Source organism: Rhincodon typus, chromosome 10 (assembly GCF_021869965.1).
Source record: "Rhincodon typus isolate 14 chromosome 10, sRhiTyp1.1, whole genome shotgun sequence".
NCBI classification, from domain to species: domain Eukaryota; kingdom Metazoa; phylum Chordata; class Chondrichthyes; order Orectolobiformes; family Rhincodontidae; genus Rhincodon; species Rhincodon typus.
The window spans coordinates 37,805,934-37,823,787 of record NC_063341.1 but is presented as its reverse complement, the minus strand read 5'-3'; the positions used below and the strand labels follow the sequence as shown (position 1 = coordinate 37,823,787).

General features: G+C 40.8%; 1 pseudogene; it reads left to right on the top strand.

Moving 5' to 3' along the window:
- LOC109919013 overlaps nt 1-7,912 on the top strand; it is a 55,826-nt pseudogene extending 47,914 nt beyond the window's left edge.
- The last annotated feature ends 9,942 nt before the right edge of the window (nt 7,913-17,854 follow it).

Sequence of the window (17,854 nt, the reverse complement as noted above, 5' to 3'; positions counted from 1 at the left end):
GTGGAAGGAAGTGAGACGCCCAAATAGGTCTACAAGCAGAGGATTAGCTCTCACAACAAGTTTGAGCACTAGTGCCTCAGAAAGCTCAAGCTCACATATGTAGGTTGTAGCTGATACCTGCACTCTCCTGGAACAAGATCTACTTTCCATTGGGAGCTGGTGGGAATGTATTAACAACAACTGGTCAGGTGCCTGTCAATGTAAAGCCACTAACCACCCCCTCACCTCCTGGTCTTTGCCTCTCACCACATTCTGTGCTTTATTATTCCAACAAAGGTAGCAGGCATGTGCAAGTATTTATAATGGCTAATGTGGAGAGGAGGGAAGATCAACATTTCTGAAAGGCAATCATGAGGCATGGCTATGAGATGATAATTCGCTGAGAGTGAGTGAGGGAGTTCAGTGTTCGGATAGTAATGTAAGGTGCTTGGAGAGACAGGAATGAGTGGACCTGCAAGAGGAAGACGCTGTGGTAGGCAATGGCCTAGTGGTATTATTATTAAATTATTAATCCAGAAACCCATATAATGTTCTGGGGACCTAGGTTCAAATCCTGCCATGGGAGATGGTGAAAACTGAATTCAATAGAAATCTGGAATGAAGTGTTTAATGATGACCATGAAACTATTGTCAATTCGGCTTGGAAAATCCAACGTTGTTCACTAATGTCCTTTAGGGAAGGAAACTGCTGTCCTTACCTGGTCTGGCCCACTTGTGATTTCAGACCTATGACAACGTGGTTGGTTTTTAACTGCCCTCTGGGCAATTAGGAATGGGCAATAAATGCATGTCTAGCCAGTGATGACTGCATCCAATGAATGAATAAATTAAAAATGTGTTGTCCTGAGAAATACCTTGCAAGAGAATGCTGGGAAAGTCAGTGGGCATGGCGCCTGAAAGTGTTATGCTACTTACCTCTCCCACCTCTTGGATTTTCTTGGTTAATGTCCCCAGTTTAGAAGGACTACAGCCCTGCTGTTGACTTCCTTGCCAATTCCATTCATCCCTACTCAGTTGGAGAAGTTGTTCTCTTCTCAGGTCTTTGGGAGAACTCACCTCACTGCCGATCCTCATATTCTGCAGTAGAACCTCAAGGTAAGAGTGAGAGACCCAGAGGATAGCATTCTCAAGTTCCCTTTTCTTTCCACTAATTTCTACAACCTCAAAAATCTAAGGGCTGATTGCATCATAGCCCATGTCAAGAATTCTTTAATTTGAAATTCTTCCTTTGACCAAATGGATACATTCTTCTGCCCACCTTTCATACATGGTGAAATGCTAACAGGTGCCAAACTAATGCCATGACTAAGTTAACAAATCTTGGCAAAGTCTGCTCCTTCATTATTCAGGCTCACAACCAACAAATGGTCTCGTAGTTGCAGAAAATTTAGCCAATTCAGTCAAATGTTAGTCTGCATAGTTAAGGGAGGAGGAGAGTGAAACCTGGACAACTAGTGAAATCCAGAAGGACACTGATGACAGCTTTACATGTGGTTTCTCCAGGGCAAAGTACGAAGAGTTTTTCAAATTCGTCAGCCTTTCTGCTCCTATGATGCTGCTTGGCCTGCTGTGTTCAGCAATGCCCTGCACAATTTTAGCCCAAGACAGGATGAGCATACTGTGAGAGAGTTCCTAGCAAAGTTAATTGGACTGAAGGAAAAGTGATGGGGTCACCACCCTGTATCCTCCCACCTGATTAAGTGTCCCGTTGGGATGGGGAGTGGTGGAACATAAGTTCCACACTATGTTTGTGTGCACCATTGCAGCCAGCTCAAATAATGAAGGCAGACATTGAAATCTATACAAAGCAGAAACACAACTTCTTCATTTAAATGAGTTCCATGTGTTCATGCGTGGATACACATTTAGATATCACAGAAACAAAACAATGACTTTGCCAAAGGGATTATTTGCTGGCCAAAAGAATAAATGTAAGCAGTTACATAAAGTCAGAATATGCACAGGTGGTACCAAGACATAGATTAAAGAAGGAGGGAGAATCTTGCATTTCATATTGAGAAATTTACTCCATATAAAAGTACTTTAATTGCAACTAAGTATATTTGGAGAGTAGTTACTTTGTTTAGGGGGTAAAGACAGCAGCCAAGTTGCACTCAGGGAGGTTCCTTCAAATGTCTGAAATAACTGAGCAGCTAATAAGTTATATTTTATGGTCAGTGGTAAAGCAAGGGAGCTCTCTGCTGCTGCCACAAAATAAGTTTCGCTGTGAGACTGAAGAATCTCTGTAGCAAGCTTGTCAATTATATTACCGGGCAGTGGTACTGCAATTGATTGCACTGTTCTACACTGGGCATTCCTGGCAATGATGGATTGGAGAAGTCATTTCAAGGGATTATGCTGAAAAGGCAATGACAAATGTTCAAAGGGCACATGGGTGAATTGCAACAATTATTCATTCTCATGTGGTGCAACGGTAAAAGGGAAAGGTGGCCAAACCATGGCTTACAATGGAAATTAGAGATAATATTAAGATAATATTAGTTCTAAGGAAGAAGCAGGCAAATTGGACAGAAGGAAACAATAGACTTGAGGATTGGGAGCAGTTTAGAATTTAACAAAGGAGGACAATGGATTAAGAAAGGTAAAATAGAATATGAGCTTGCAGGGAACATAAAAATGATTTGTAAAGGTGTCCAAAGGTATGTGAGACAAAAAAATTGTAAAGGCAAATATAGGTCCCTACATTGCTGTGAGACTGGAGTCACATGTAGGCCAGACCAAGTAAGAATGGCGGTTTCCTTCTCTAAATGATCCAGATGTTATTTTCCTCAGCAATGACAATTGTCACAATAAGACTCTTAATTCCAGATTTTTAGTCAATTCAATTGCACCATCTGCCATGGTGGGATTCTAGCCTGGTGCACAGAACGTTACCTGGGTTTCTGGATTAACAGTCTAGCAATAATACTGCTACACCATCACCTCCCCTTAAAGGTTGATTCAGGCTTGGGTTTTCTGTCTCCCAACACGCCCAGCCATCAGAATCTCATGAGATAGCTGTAACATTTCCCCATGGACGTCGGCAATACAACTGCATGGTAGATCACTGTCCACTCCTCCATCGCAGTCTGTGAGAGATTCTCCATTTCTTCATCAGCGCCTCATTTTTAATGTCATGAGGCACAGCAGGATTCCTGCCCCCCAGCTTGATCTGTCATCATTCAAATTCCCTTTCTGGTCATTTTTCCAGAAATTCTTTCTTTTCTCTCAATACTCTTTCCTCTTTTTCTCATTTCTCTCTCTCTCTTTCATTTCATTCTCTTTCCCTTCTCTTTGTTTCTATTTTCTATTCCTTCTCTTTTTCTGGAAAGTCTAATTTCTGCTGATTTGATATTAATCAATTTGCCATTACTCTTATGTTTCATCATGCTCAGCTTCCACTTGTATACTGTCAGCTACCCCTTTTGAAACTTTAGGTTTCCTGGCTTTCATATAAAATGCTGATTCTCAAGCCTCAATAAATGTTTTAACTGTCTAAGGGTAGAAGAGTAAGAAGCCAGTAAATATCAAGGGATAACAAGAATGACATTCGTGCATTGGTTAAAGATTACCTTGGTTCAGGAATTTAGGATGTATTCAGGATGGTTTGAGTAGAAATGAGGAATAGTAGGGGAAAGAAGTCTGCATGCCTCTGAATAATTAGCACAATCTCGGTCAAAGAATACAAGAATAAATATTGGGGGCTTGTGATAAAGGGATGGCAGTATTTATCATTGACTTTAATCTATATCTAAACAGGAAAACCTGGCACTAGTAACCTGACTGAGGATTTCATAAAATGCTTTCAAGATTACTTCTGACGACAGCATATCCTGGCATAAACCAGAGATTGATTATTGTTGATTTTTAATGAGAGGGGATTAACTAATGACCTCAGAGTAAAGGCTTCCCTAGGTAGTAACAACCACAATATGATTGAATTTTGTGTTTTGAAGGAGACTGCGTCTTATTTTAAATCTAAATAAGGACAACTATGTGGGCATGAAAGCTAAGCTGGTTAAAGCAAATCTGGCGAGGGGTTAGTTTAATAGAGATGCAGCAGCAGATATTTAAGTGGATGTATCAAAATACTCAGAATATGTTAACTAAAGAAGTTGTAGAAAGCATCAAATTTAATGAAGAAGCACATGACTGTGAAAAGTTGAGTGGCAGGTCTGATGATTGGTCAGAGAATAAAGAATGGCAGAAATGACTCAAAGGTTAAAATCAGGAGGACAAAATTAAGGTGTAAGAGGAAGCTGGGTAGGAATGTAAAAATGAATAGCAAGAGTTTTAAGAGTTATCTATAAAGGAAAAGACTAAGTCAAGTGAGTATCGGTCTTCTAGTGAGTGAGAATGGCATTTGTCCTCGAGAGACTGAAAATGGGGAGTAAATAGTAGATAATAATGATGGTTGAAATAAACAGATATTTTGCTTCTGCCTTCAAACATTCCAGTAATGGCTGTAAATTAGGAGGCTGAAGGAATAGATAAACTTAGCAAAAGTACATTCGTAAGGGAAACAGTCCTCAGAGAATTGATGGACCTTATGGGCCATTAAATCTCCAAGTTGAAATGGAATTCATCCTAGGATTTTAAAAGACTTTGCGAATGAGGTGGTGTTAATTGTCCAAAGTTCTCTAGATTCAAGGCCAGTTCTATTTGATAGGAAAGCAGCAAATCTAACCCCTCTTTTGAAGAATGGAAGGAGGCAGAAAATAGCAATCTACAGCTCAGTTTGCTTAACATCTGTCATGGAACATACCCAAGTCCGATGCAGAGGGTGTTCAAATAGTTGTTTTTGGTGCTATTATCCTCATAGTACACTAGTCTGTACACTAGAATGTCAGGCTGCGAACACATACAAACTAATGCTGCAATTAGTTTTTAAGCACCTTTTTTTGTATATATCTGGAAGACCAAAGCACAAAAAATCCACAAAATGTCCTTACAGCTGAGAGGGGAGAGATATTCAATTACTGAATTTGCATTTGCAGTCATATTTAGCTGTAGAAGACTTCTGTTTAAAAAATATTTTTTTGAGTGAAAATTAACAATGTCCATGATATTTCAGGGTCTGATCAGCCATCATGACACCACTTTCAATGTTTAATTTTACAAGACCTTCAAAAGTTAATCCAGCTAAAGTCATTTGCTTCCATCATAGCAGTGGGGCCTTGGTTTAATAACTCATCTGAAAGGAAATGCAGCCTACATCAATGCTGTGTGAGATTGCTTCTTTATGATTAATTGTGATATCTAACATCGATTTTGTAATAATCAGTAATGCGTATGAACAACAAAAAAACTATGGTTGCAATCCAATTACGCGCATTAATTTTAATCCTTTAATTTGTACTGAAATATTTGAATTATCTAATTAAGCAATGCTAGAGTTATCAATTCAAGTTCACAGTAGCCAGGAGTAGACTGTGGTTATGAGTTTGAATATTGACGTTGATTTAAAAGAGCAAAAATTACACTGCATCCTTCTATGTCTACACTCAGATAGACCCATCCAATTTCTTTCTCTTTTCAGGTGAGCTTGCTCAATGGTCTATTTTGTGAGAACCAGCAGGAAAAGCAGGGTCAACAGGTTATGCAAGACATTAGGAACTATAACAAGCGCTTCTCTGGGCAATCCAGACCTGTAAGCATCCTGTACAAAAATCAACCCAATTATTTGAAATTAGATTGCAGATAAGGGAAGGGTACCACAATGTTATAATCGGATTATTGAGTGAAATCGACACTTGTAAATATTGGCATATCAATAGTGTAACAACATTATTAATCATGCAACAATAATCATCTCCTATTTCCCTGAAATTCTGCATAAATTCTGAAATATATATTACAAGTCAAAAACAAGCAAAAATAACAAATGTGTGATGCTTCTCCTGTTTCATAATATATGTTTTCTCATGTATTTGTATTATTTGGTTCAGTTCACTTGGTTTATTTTGGCCTCTTTGTTCATAATTCACTAATGGTGGCAGCAGGCATCAATATGCTTTCCCGTGTTAAAGCAATAGGAAGCCAAGTGCTTACATGGATATCAGATTGCCAGGAATTTGTCCACTTTCAATGTCATTGTGAATCATTGAACAGTACTGAAATGATAGATCATAAAAAATATCTGCTCTGCGCTGCCAGCAATGGAGCTAGTTGAAAGTTTGCTTATAACGCATAATTTTTGTTTGAAGTAAAACAAGTGAAATACTGATGAAAATAGTATCATACAGCACAGCACAATAATGTTTTCAAATGCAGCACTATTCCACGTGTTTTAATTGCCAGGGTCTTGTGGCCAATCACATTTATGACCCATTAACAATAGGCCAACTTCCAATTAAAAATAACAAAGTGAATTATTCTCATTTAAATATATGTAACACTTAAAATAATTGTGGCTGTTGGGGAATATAATAGTTATTTATTATGCGTTTACCTCACTGTGAAATACTCAATATTATTTTTCTGTCATCTTTAACTTATTTTTCATATATTTTTATTGGGCCATTTTTCTTTTTGAATCTGAGATTAGTGAAAGCATGGGCTATCTGCACAATGAAGGTCCATCTGCTTTGCCTTAATATTTTTAACCAGGCATCCAAGAAACCTCTGAAAAAAGTGACTGTTTTATTGTCAAATTGTAGATAGTTTAATGATGTGTCTACAAATTTGAGATTGCTTAGGTTAAATGTATTCTCTTTGTATTTTTTGTCGTCATATCAAGTTAGCTTGAATTCTTAAATAAAAACAGAAAGTGCTAATGAAACTCGGTCGGTCTGACAGCATCTGTGGAGAGAGAAACAGTACAATCATATTGAATCAGATATGCCTCTTCTTCTGATGCTGAGTTTCTCCAGCACTTTCTGATTTTGTTTCCAATTTCCAGCATCCAAAGTATTTTGGTTTTAATTGGCCTGAATTCCCAATTAGGTCTTTGAGATTTATAGACTATGACCTCTACAAAATGTAGTCAATCAAAATGCCATGTTCTTTTCAAAGCCGAATGTATTTTGTTCTTATTTTTATTGTTCTCCATCTCCCTTATTTTGTTGTCCTATTGTTCAGTTTGCAGATTATGTCTATGACATGCCCCTGTTACTTCAGATGGCCTTTAGAGGACTCTTCACAATGGCTGGATTAATGTGGATTTTCTATTTGAGGATTGTAATTTGTTCCTTTGGAGCCATAATGTGCCTCACTTTCCCTCTTGATATAATTCCTGAAACAGTCAATGGGATCTTGGGAACTGCGGATGACCTGACTGTTGTAATCCTGCTTCTTTTCTGCATGTTTCATATTTGCCAGTAGATGGAGCCAGAGCAAATTAGTTCAACCAGAGTAATCATCAAGTTAACCAAACCAGACTTTTCATTGGATGTGGCCTATTTGTCTAACATCTGGTTTAATAAAAAGGTGTAGATATACTTTCACAATGTTTGAACTGATAGCTGTACATAGCATTTTAATGTTACTAGTGCTTGTATTTTTTTCCATCCATGTTGTTGACAAAAGTAAGCAGCACAGAGCTGTTTTTACTTTAACACACCTGTAACTATTTATGTATTCCCCAAAAATGTTAAATATATTTTAAAAGATCTCAAAAAATGCTATTTTCCCCTAATTATGTAAACTTTGTACTTTACACAGTCCATCATTTTTTTAATAATGCAAGTGAAAATTCACATGAGAAAATGAGATTGCATTGGTAGAGTGATTAAAGCAGATGCTTAGCAGAAATTGCACTGAAAACTTATTTCTCCAAATAGGGAGTTAAATCTGCGTTGCTGTCAAGTTCAATTTTCTGACTTCAGTATGATGTATGTTTTGGTCAATGTTTTGTGGAAAACACCCTTTACACCATTGATGTCATATCGAAAACAACCTTTATAGTGTAGATCACAGAGATCATATTGAAAGAGAGTTCCTTCAATAAATCTCCATTGGTTGAATTTTCTTACACAGCTGATAGATTATGCTTAACTGCCAATTTCTTCACACCCTTCTAAATGAAATAGCAGCCTATGGTGTTTCTTTAATCATTCAGACGGGGATGGGATCCAGAAAAATTCAAGCTTGTGCAATTACTAAACTACTTACTACATTTTGACAATGTTAAAATCACACTTAACTGTGGCAAAGCAGCTCTTGCCCTTCTATCTCTTCAAAATCAAGATGGGTTTGCTGATAATTACATCTTTCGAAGTCCGGTTAAACAGTAATAAGCAGTATTTAATTATTTATTCTCCATTATATTAGGCTCACATGCTGGTCATGAACTCCTCTGAGTGGATGTTCAATCCTTTTCATTGGTCTAGATTGACAGCTACCATAATTACTTGTGCAGGAAAATGGTGTCTATGTCAATGAAGTGGGGAGCGGGGAGCGGGGAGCGGGGAAAGGGGAAAGAGGAAAGAGACCTGAGTACTCAGGTCTTGAAGAAGTGATACCCTCCCTCAGAGGAAAGGAGCTTGGTAATGTCCGGGAGATTTTTTGTGATGTAAGAGGTTAGAACAAGGTGAATGATGTGCTCAGTTTGGAGTGAAGTATCTGGGACCTCAACCACCCACTTGCTTGGAACCATTATGTGCTCAGTCAGGTACTTCTCCTACTGACTATCTATATGAGGTTCTTGGTAACTTTCTCTTCTGATACCTATCTCCTGAAATGACATATTTGCTGGCTGCATTTTACATTGATTGCCTTGGAAAACCTGATCTGATATAATAGCACCACATGGAGATGCAGCTGGATGATTAATTGCAAACACGAGACATTTTGCCAACCACTGGTGGATAACAATGGTACCATAATTACTCCATAGGAATGTATACTAAATGGTACCAAAGATAACTGCAAAGCATGGTCTTATAATTCTCTTCCAGCTGACTTCAGTTGTGTCCAATTCAGAAAAAACAGTTCTTGAAATGTGTTATAGAATGGGTAAGATGGTAGTCCTTATGTGACTATGACATGTATTCAGACCAAGTCAATTGTACTTGTGTATGTTCCAGGGAACCTCAAGATTTGACTACTACAGGATACAACTTAATAAGAACAGAAGAAATAGGAAGAGTCTGTGACCCACTGAGGCTGCACTGTCATTTAACATAATCATGGCTGATCTTTGGTCTCAACTCCAAGTTCCTTCCAGCACAAGGTTCACTGTAATTCACCCCCTAAAATTAACAGCTGTTTTCTTTGATGAATATGATGACATCAGGCCCAGAATGAGACCTAAATCTAATCTCAGCAAGGATAGAACCTGCTAGATTACCAAGATGCATCTGCATGATTCTCAGAACAGGGTATCCTGCTGGATCTTCAGAAGGGCAGTTGATTTTTGGCCACCAATGTTGAAATTGGGATAACATTCTGGGCATGTGGAGAAACATAGGTTCAGCATAACAACACAAAGGAAGATGGTTGTGGTTGGTGAGGGTCTATCTTCTCAGTCACAGGACTTAATTACAGATGTTCTTCAGATTATTGTAATTTTTTAATCTGCCTGTTCAGAGTTGTTATGACACACCTCTGGAGCAGATGGGTCTTGAACTGAGGCCTCCTTATCCATTGGTAGGGACACTACCACAGCAGTACAATAGCCCTCAGATTATTGTCCTGGACCCAACCATCTTCAGCTTCTCATCTATGACCTCCCCTCCATTATAAAGTCAGAAGGGGGAACATTTGCTCATAATTGAATAATGTTCAGTGCCACTCACTACTCCTCAGATACTGAAGCAGCCCATGTATAAATGCAGCAAGACCTGGTCAACATTCACCAGTAGACTTCATCTAATAAGCAGCAAATAATGTTCACACCACACAAATGTCAAACAATGACCATTTTCAAGAAGAGGGAATCCAACCACTACTCCTTGACATTCATTGGCATTACCCTGTTATCAAAATCTTGGGGGCTACTATCAACCAGAACTGATTTGGACATATAAATCCACAGCTACCTGAGCAGGTCAGAGGTTCAGAATTCTACTGTAAATAAGCCTCCTCCTCACTCCTCAAAGCAATTCAGGGAATTTGAAAGCAATGTGGGAAGTAGAGGAGGAGGTGTTTTTGCTTGCCTTTTTGGTTCATAGTTTGTAAGGTTTTCTTTAAAATGGGATAAATTGAAGCCCAGGATCAGGGGCCCAGCACAAAAGAGTGACATCACTAGTAAACCAAAGTTCATTGGTTGGTAATACCTACTAACTTGACTATTTATTATAGATTACTTTCAGATTGTAAATAGGGGAAATATTCACAGGCTATAAACTAAAAGACCAGTGCAAAACTTTAAAAATCAAATTAAGAGCGAGGTAACTAAAATAGTTATGCTAGGCCAGGTGATGTGTTTTCCCTGTATGATGTGGGAGCTGGTGGATCCCACTGTGGTTTACAGTGACTACATCAATAGCAAGTGTTGGTTGGTTGAGGAACTCTGTCTCAGAGTTGATGAGCTTGAGTCTGAGCTTTGAACATTGCAACTTGTCAGGGAGGGGGAGTTACATGAAAACTGTGTTTCGGGAGGCAGTCACACCTCAAATTCAGTCAGTGGTCAGGGACAGGAGGGTGTGACTACCAACGAGGCAGGTAGAGGGATCCAAGTGGTAGTGCTGAAGGAGCCTCAGCTCTTGAACTTGTCTAACAGATTTGTGATTCTTGCTCCCTGTGTGAGAGCAGGGGCAATAGGAGGATGAGCAAACTGACCATAGCACCATTTTACACAGAGCCATCCAAGAAGGGGGAGCAAAGAGAAATGTAGATGTAAATGGGGTTAGTATGGGGGGAATACACACTGGTATCTGTGGCCAGGATAGAAAGTCCCAAAGGCTGTGTTGCTTGCTTGATGCTTGGTTTCAGGATATGTGTTTGAGTTGTGAGGAGAGTTAGATTAGAGTTTGAGTTATGATGAGAGGCTGAATAGGCTGTGACTTTATACCCTGGATCATAGGATGCTGATGGGTGACTTTTTAGAGGTTTATTAAATAATGAGGCACATGATTAAGTGAAAAGCCAGGTAAGTGAGTCAAAACTAGAGGGCATAGGTTTAAGGTGAGAGAGGAAAGATTTAAAAGGGACCTGAGGGACAGTTTTTTCACACAGCGGGTGATGTGTAAATGGAATGAGCTGCCACAGGAGGTGGTAAAGTTCAGTTTGAGAAACCTGGTTGGCTTGGACGAGTTGAGCCGAAGTGCCTGTTTCTATGCTGTATGACACTATCACTCTATGTCATCTAAGGTGCAGTGGAACTTAAGAGTGGGAGGGGAAGATCCAGTTGTTGTGGTCCATATAGGTACCAACAATATAGGTAGAAAGACGAAAGAGATTCTGCTGAGGGAATATGAACAGCTCGGGGCTAAATTAAAAACCAGAACCAAAAAGGTAATAATCTCTGAATTATTACATTAACCACAAGCAGATTGGCTTCGGGTCAACAAGATTAAGGAAGTAAACATGTGGCTCAAAGATTGGTGTGCGGGAAACGGGTTCAAATTATGATGGGATGGGCACCACCTGTATCACACAGGGCCCAGAGTCCTCGTGGAAGTCATTACTAAGTCTGGGATAAGGCTTTAAAGTAAATAGTGGTAGGGTAGGGGCGCTGCGTTCAGTTGCATGGAATATTATTGAAAAAAGTTAAATGGTGGTGGGGGGGGAGGGTTCAGCAGAGGTTATTAAAATTTCCAGAAAAAGTAATAGTACGGAGAGTGTGGAAAAAGTCAGGAAGTTAACTCCAACCACAGCAGATAAGGTGACAACTACGAGAAAGGGTGCAGTCAATGCAGAACTGAGTGTGTTGTACTTAAATGCACGGATCGTACGAAACAAGGTAAGTGAGCTTGTAGCGCAGATTAAAATTGGTGGGTACAATGTTGTGGGTATCACAGAGATGTGGCTGCAAGGGTATCAGGGCTGGGATCAGTGCCGGTCAGTGGGAAGATGTCAAAGACGGAGCAGCACAGAGTGAGTATAAACCTACTGGAGCTTGGGGATCACGGCCTTGTTGGTGGGAAGCTGTCGGAGGGTGGAGGAGCAGCGCAGAGTGAGTATAAACCTCCTGGAGCTCAGGGATCGCTGCCTAGTCAGTGGGAAGCTGTCGGAGGGTGGAGGAGCAGCACAGAGTGAGTATAAACCTCCTGGAGCTCAGGGATCGCGGCCTAGTCAGCGGGAAGCTGTCAGAGGAGGGAGGAGCAGCACAGAGTGAGTATAAACCTACTGGCGCTTGGGGCACATTGTCGCTGCAAAAAAAAACTGGAGTGACGTCACAGGGAGAATGTGACCTGATTGGCTGGTAGGAAATGTTCACTAAATTTGAAAAAGAACACAACAAAGAAGTATCAATAAATTTAATTAACTCAATGAAGTAATTAACTAAGTAGAAATAGCTGGACAGGTGATATATAGCTGTATGATGTGGGAGCTGGCTGATCCCATTGTGAACTGCGGTGACCACATCTGCAGCAAGTGTTGGTTGCTCGAGGAACTTGTGCTCAGAATTTATGAGCTGGAATCTGATCTTCAAACACTGCAGTACATCTGGGAGAGGGAGAAGTACCTGGATGCTGTGTTTCAGGAGACAGTCATACTTGGTAGATTAAGTACGTCAAATTTGATCAGTGGCCAGGGACAGCAGGGTGTGACTGTAAGTGAGGCAGGTAGAGGGATCCTGTAGTCAGGAACAGAGGAGCCTCAGCTCTTGACTTTGTCCGACAGGTACGAGGTAGTTGCTCCCTGTGTGGATGAGGAAAAGGATCGCAAGGAGGATGAGCCAATTGACCACTGCACTGTGGTACAGGAGGCCATTCAAGAGGGGGGAACAAAAAAACAAGTGGTAGCTGTAAGGCATTCGATAATCAGGGGAATACATAGTATCCTTTGTAAACAGGATCGAGAGTCCTGCATGGTGTGTTGACTGCCCGGTGCTAGGGTAAGGGATATCTCTGACCGGTTTGAAAGAATATTGGAGAGGGAGGGCAAGGATCCAGTTGTTGTGGTCCACGTCGGAACAAACAACATAGGCGAGACTAGGAAAAAGGACCTGTTCAGACCTGTTCAGGGATTATCAGGAGCTAGGAATGAAATTAAAGACCAGGTCCTCAAGGGTTATAATCTCCGGATTACTGCCTGAGCCACGTGCAAATTGGTATAGGGACACAAGAATAAGGGAAGTAAACACAGGGCTGAAGGAGTGGTGTGGGGAAGAGAGGTTCCTTTTCATGGGGCACTGGCATCAGTATTGGAACAGGAGGGATCTGTACCGTTGGGACAGAATCCACTTGAACTGAGCTGGGACCAATGTTCTAGCGAGAAGGATAAATAGGCTGGTCAACAGGGCTTTAAACTAGAAAGTGGGCAAGGGGGAGAAGGGAAGGGTAAAATGTCCCCCAGTGGGAACAAAGCAGCAGGCTAACATCTGTAGGGGTGGATTCAACTGCGTGGAAAAATATGAAAAAATGACAGGAAAGGAGAACTCAGGAGAGGTTATTAAAGCCTCCAGCACAGACACAAATAGGACAGAGTAGAAAGGCTTAGGAGGCAAACTTCAAGCACACTGGATAAATGAGTGACAATGAGAAGAGGGACGGTTAATACAGGACTGAAGGTGTTATATCTGAATGCACCCGGTATAAGGAATAAGGTAAATAAGCTTGTGGTACAGATCAAAATTGGCAGATATGACATGGTGGGCATCATGGAGACATGGCTGCAAGGGGATTAGGATTGGGAGCTGAATATCCAACGATATACATCCTATTGAAAAGATAGGCAGGTGGGCAGAGGGGGTGGGGTTGCCTTATTAGTAAGAAATGAAATTAAATCAATAGTAAGAAACAAAGTAGGGTCAAATGGTGTCAAATCTATGTGGGTAGAGTTGAGGAACTCCAAAGGTGAAGAAACCATAGTTGGAGTTATATACAGGCCTCCAAACAGTTGTCAGGAGCTGGGGTGCAAGATATACCAGGAGATGGAAAAGGTGTGTAAGAAAGGCAAAGTTACAATGATCATGGGAGATTTCGATATGCAGATAGACTGCGAAAATCAGGTTAGTAGTGGATTGCAAGAAAAGGAATTTGTGGAAAGTCTACGAGATGGCTTTTTGGAGCATTGGTGCAGTCCACTAGGGAACAGGCAAGACTGGATTGATGAGGGGGCTTAAGGTGAAGGAACCCTTAGGAGGCAGTGATCATAATATGATTGAATTTACTCTGCAATTTGAGAGGGAGTAGATAAAATCAAAGGTAATGGTCTAACAGATGAATAAAGGCAACTAGAGAAGCATGAGGGAGGAGCTGGGCAGAATTGACTGGGAGAGAAGCCTAGTAGGAAAGACAGTGGAACATCAAGGGCAGGAGTTTCTAGAAGTAATTCAGCAGACACAGCAAAAATTCATCCCTAGGAAAAAGAAGCATGGCACAGGGAGGATGAGGCAACTATGGCTGATTAGGGAAGTCAGGGACAGTATAAAAGCAAAAGGGAAAGCATATAATGTGGTGAAGAGCAGTGGGAAACTAGAGGATTGGGAAGCTTACAAAGATCAATGGAAGGCAACAAAAAAAAAAGAAATAAGGAGGGAGAAGATTAAATATGAGGGTAAGCTAGCCAGTAATATAAAGGAGAACTGTAAGAATTTCTTTCGATATATAAAGGGCAAAAGAGAAGCAAAAGTGGACACTGGACCACTGGAAAATGACACTGGAGAGATAGTAGTGGGGAACAAGGAAATGGTTGAGGAACTGAATAATTACTTTGCGTCAGTCTTCACAGTAATGTCCTAAAAATTCAAGAGAATCAGCGGGCAGAGTTGAGTATGGTGGCTACCAGCAAGGAGAAGGTGCTAGAAAAACTGATTGGCCTGAAGGTGGACAAATCACCTGGACCAGATGGACTACACTCCAGAGTTCTTAAGGAGATAGCTGAAGAGATAGTGGAGGCATTGGTGGTGATCTTTCAGGAATTGCTAGGGTCAGGGAAAAGGGAATGAGGCAAAAGACATAAAATTACAGGCCGATTAGCCTAACTTTGGTCGTGGGTAAGATTTTGGAGTTCATTGTGAAGGATGAGATTTCTGAATACTTGGAAGTATATGGTAAAATAGGGTAAAGTCAGCATGGCTTTATCAAGGGGAGGTCAGGCCTGGCAAATCGGTTAGAATTATTTGAGAAAGTAATGATCAGGTTAGACCAAGGAGAGCTAATGGATGTTATCTACCTGGACTTCAAGAAGGCCTTTGACAAGGTGCCACACAGGAGGCTGCTGAGTAAGATAAGGGCCCATAGTGTAAGAGGCAAGGTGCTAGCATGGATAGAAGATTGGCTGCCTGGAAGAAAGCAGAGAGTAGGATAAAGAAGTCTTTCTCAGGATGGCAGCTGGTGACAAGTGGTGTTCCGCAAGGGTCAGTGTTGGGACCACAACTTTTCACTTTGTACATTAATGATCTAGATGAAGGAACTGAGGGCATTTTGGCTAAGTTTGCAGATGATACAAAGATAGGTAAAGGGAATCGGTCACCGAATCTGCACTTGGTCTCACCGATGTAGAGGAGACCACATTGGGAGCAATGGATACAGTAGACAAGATTGGAAGATGTACAGGTGAATCCCTGTTGGATTTGGAAGGATTGTTTGGGGCCTTGGATAGATGTGAAAGGGGAGGTGTAGGGTCAGGTGTAGGACCTCCTGCGGTTTTAGGGAAAGGTACCGAGTGTGGTGGGGTTAGTAGGGAGTGTGAAGCGGATGAGGGAGTCATGGCATAGCGGTACCCATGAAAGGCAAATAGAGGTGGGGACGGAAATATCTCTTTGGTGGTGGGGTCTGATTACAGGTGACAAAAGTGGCAGAGGATGATGTGCTGGATGTGGACATTGGTGAGGTGGTATGTGAGGACCAGGGGACTCTGTCCTTATTTTTGTTGGGGGGGAGGGAGTTTGAGGGCAGAAGTGCAGGAAATGCAAGAGACGTGGTTCAGGGCATTATGAATCAGTGGAGGGGGGAAGTTACGGTCCTTGAGAAATGAGGTCATCTGGGATGTCTGGGAGTGGAATGCTCCATCTTGGGAGCAGATGCGGTAGAGGTGTTCCTGCCTGACAAATCTGTTGGAATTCTTTGAGGAGGTAGTGAGCAAGTTAGACAAAGAAAAGCCAGCTAAATATGATAAAAGCCCATGGTGTTAGGGGAAAGGGTACTGGCATGGATAGAGGATTGGATTGTAAATATTCTGCAATGAAGACACCGCTTGGCACTCTCAACTGGCATACTGCTGGGGACATATTTGTAGACATTCGTGACAAATCCATATACTCAGGAGCTGTGGGGACTCTTGAACTGGAGCGCCAGCCGGGAGAATTTATTTTCCCTTATTCCAATTTCATCTGTAGTTCTTTCCACTCATTCTTACTCTCTGATTTGTCATATGCTCCTTCATGTAAATTATTGATTCTGAGAAAGGATAAGCTTGTATTGATACTTCCTGTTGCATAAGTGGATGATACAAGTGCTGAAGGTTTTCTCAAAAACAGCAACAATAATGTGCTATTTTATAGTGCCTATAACATAGTAAAACATTCTAAGGCACCTCACCACTGTGTAAGCTATTTTTTTCACCTTTCCTGGTCCGTTGTATTTACCCTGGATATCAATAATTCAGGGCTGTCCTAACAGTGGGCTATACCTAACGTTCTTTAATAAAGCAAAGGATACTGCAAAAATATTGAAAATAATACATCACAATATCACACACACAGTGCTTACAATCACAAGTGAGCCAATTTATGTCAACCGAAATAGGTAATCAGCCTGCTCTGTCTCTACCTCCAGTCATGGATCAGACAACACTTTCTTAGATAGCTAACTATTGCTCTGAAGCAAGCTTTCTTAGCCCCTTTTTCAATACAGAGATGTTGCGTGTGAAACTTTGACACTGTTTAATCTCCAACAATTTTATCAGTTTGACAACTACAACATTACATATGTGTCATCTACCATGGCTGGTTTGATCAATTACTGATTAAGACTTGTTTGTTTCTCCTTAGAAAGAGGCACACATTTCCATTTTAATGAATTTTTACTTCAGCCTTAGCTGTTGCCACCTCTATGTCATATGATATTTACATGGCACAATTGTATAATCAAGCATTCTCTTTTCAACTGATAAATAATAATATTATCATTCAGTTTACTGTATCTGATTTAAACCAAGACTTCAGACTTTCAGACATATTATGTTAGTTGCAAGTGTTGGTGATCCCATGTATCTGCTGTGTCTGTCTTGCCAGATGACAACAAAAACAAAGTTGCTGGAAAAGCTCAGCAGATCTGGTAGAACGGGTTCTGAGGAAGGGTCACACCAGACCGGAAACGTTAACTCTGTTTTTTCCTTTACAGATGCTGCCAGACCTGTTGAGCATTTCCAGCAACTTTGTTTTTGTTCCTGATTTACAGCATCCGCAGTTCTTTCGGTTTTTATTCTGCTAGATGACAATATCTGTGCGTTTGGAAGGTGCTGCCTAAGAAGACTTGGCGAATTACAACAATTGATACTGATGATCAAGAGTAGACTTACGGGAAGGTAATTAGATGGGTTGGATTTGTTCAGCTTTTTTTGTACAGGACACACCTGGGAAATTTTCCATATTGTTGGGTACATGCCAATTTTACAGTTGTACTGGAACAGTTTGGCTAGGGGTACAACTTGTTCTGTCTTTGGTACTTCTGCAGAATGTTGCAGTATCCAGTGTCTTCAGTGGATCTTGATATCATGTGGAGTGAATTCAGTTAGCTGAAGTCCGGCACCCCTGTTGCCGAGGACCACTGGAAGAAGCCAAGATGGATCACCCACGCAG